This window comes from Phalaenopsis equestris, unplaced genomic scaffold (assembly GCF_001263595.1).
Source record: "Phalaenopsis equestris unplaced genomic scaffold, ASM126359v1 Scaffold000123, whole genome shotgun sequence".
Classification (NCBI taxonomy): Eukaryota; Viridiplantae; Streptophyta; class Magnoliopsida; order Asparagales; family Orchidaceae; genus Phalaenopsis; species Phalaenopsis equestris.
Window position 1 is genome coordinate 2,779,090 of NW_018164565.1, and position 2,655 is coordinate 2,781,744.

The following is a 2,655-nucleotide window of genomic DNA, read 5'->3' on the forward strand; positions in this document are numbered from 1 at the left end:
AACAAAGGGTGATCAAGTCATTAAAAGGAGTGAACCTTTTGAATATCTAGAGCCTATTATTTAAAGTGATGGTGATATAGATGGGGATGGTATTAGTAGAATTTAAGTTGGACGGTTGAAGTGGAGGAATGCAATGGGCCTCTTGTGTGATAGAAAAGTACCGCTTAAATTTAAAGAAAAATTTTATAAGATGGTTGTGAAACCTGCAACGTTTTATGGAGCAGAATATTGGCCTGTGAAAGAGAAGCAAAATTAGGTGTTGTTGAGGAAAGAACGCGTAGGTGGATGAGTGGTTTTACACTTAAGAGACAAAATGTGAAACGAATATATCCGTGAAAATGTTGGATTAGCTCTAGTGGTAGACAAGATTAGAGAGAGCCACCTTAGAAAGTTTGTTCATATTAAACGTCGATCATCTGATGACCCAATTAAGAGAGTAGGATTTTTAGATTTGACTTATGTTAAGAAAGGTAGAGGTAGATCTAAAAATATTGGTCATGTTGTATAAAAATGATCTTAATTTATTAGAACTAAATGAAAATATGACAATCAATAGGACATAATGGAGAAAAAGGATGCATGTAGCCGGCCCCAGTTAATGAAATAAAGTTGTTGTTGTTGTTGTATTTGGGTCAAGTAGTGTATAAACTCTTGATTAAGTCTCATTGGACTGCCACATATTAGTAGAAGAGTGGAGTGTGGAGGAAAGAAATTTCGCAATACTTCTATTGAAACTTTGTGTGCACGAGCCCCCATATACAAATAATGTTTTAAAAACGCAGGCATAAAGCAAAGCATTTGACCCCAATGTAGAATGAAGAGTAGATTCAGAGTGTAAAGTGTAAGCTTCATCATTTTAATTTTATAAATTTAAAAAATATTCAAATATACTATGATAATATAAATATAAGAAATATGAAAAATAAGATTTTTTTTTCTTACTTAAAAAAGTAAATTTTTATCAATTTCAATTAGTATCTTTAATTTAACACATTGAAACATGATCAGAATAACAAGAAGTTAATTATCAAATAAATATTAATTTAGAGATATAATTTAGAGATAATATAAGTATAGTAAATAAATATTATGGAAAATGCTTGAAATGAACTTAGATTGCAAATAAGAATGCATGATGAAAAGATAAAATTAAAATCATCAAATTATAGATGTGGTTCATTATTCAATTGAAAGAAACTAACTAAAAAAAGCAGTTGCATTTGGAATCAATGGGGAATAGAATACGGTAAATAATCCACAAAAAAAGCAACAAATGGGGGTTAATGCATAAGATTGATGGGAAAAGAGGGTGTAGATAAGAGGAGATGAAAGACAATATATTACAAAAGAAATGATAATGTTGAAATGGAATGAAGTTTTTTTTGTCTAGGAGATAGATAAGAAGTTTTCTGATAGTTTTATTTCCCTTCCCTTCTTCTTGAGTAGAATAAAATATCAAATTAGGTCGTCAAAATTCAAATAAAAATAATAATAATAATAATAATAATAATAGAATTAGGTCGTCAAAATTCAAATAATAATAATAATAATAATAATAAAGCTTAACTTTCCATGTTATAGAGGCATCATGAAGTGTACACTTCACAATAGAAAGCGTAAGTTTCATACCACGAACGCTTTGTGCCCAAACTGCATAGCATTTTTTGACCACTTTGCTTATAAATGTGCTTTTTGCACTTCAAAATTTTCCTTTTTTAAACACTATACATGAGCACCAAGAACTAAATTATCACTTGAAATCCCTCTAAAAATCGTATAACATTATGCATGCTATAAATAGTGATATCAAAAAAAGTTAACATTTATGAAAAAGCCCAAGAAAATAAAAAAAATAGAAGTCAAAATACTAAGTATCCCACTTACCCAAGAACATGCTAAACTGCTAATCCTATCCCTCATATCTCCACCAAATTTAACCCATAGTTTGCACCTAGTGATGGAACTAATGTTTCCTACAACGTTAGTGTTGCATTGGTGCAACCTGCCACATGTAAAAGACAGCAAAAGCCTCATGGATAGTTAAAATTGTATTTCTCAAACAAGAAAGGGTCCTAAGAGACTCATATATTATGCCCCTCCTATTTAAGATCAATCAAGCCCTTGGCAATGCTAGATAATGTTTTAGCAATAGCACCCTTCTTTTTTAAGGTAACCAATGAAAGAAGTGTGACACTAATTAGATAGGAAGATATTTTTCATTATGATAAAATAAATTACATAAGAAAAGCGGAAATTCACTCACCCAAAACTATGAAGACTAGCTCAGCTTAACAATCAGTGAACCACTCAACCATTACATTGGTAAATGACTTCCCCAAATAAAAGGAATCTCTTATTCTCTCGTCCTTAAATCTCTCTCTAAAACTCCTTCATGCCTGATCCGTATATAGAATCAACTATGGACTATTTAGACCAACTCAATGAGCTGCACGGATAATGGATGATTGGAAAGTACAATTAATATGGTAGTTGGTAGATACTAAGCACTTGTTAGGAAACACAATTAATGTCAATGCAACACCCCATGTTTTTGCCCTAACTTTTATCTTATTATTTATGTGAATGTTGGCTTATCAAATGCTTGGCCATGTAGCTTCTAACATATACCAAGTAGCTATGCCTTTGATTTAGTTT

At 31.1% G+C, this 2,655-nt stretch overlaps 1 protein-coding gene across 2 annotated transcripts in view; it reads right to left on the reverse strand.

Annotated features, from left to right (window-relative positions):
• Positions 1–2,655, reverse strand: part of LOC110021177 (kinesin-like protein KIN-14C) — a 31,599-nt gene that overhangs the window by 24,761 nt on the left and 4,183 nt on the right. The window lies entirely within an intron of this gene.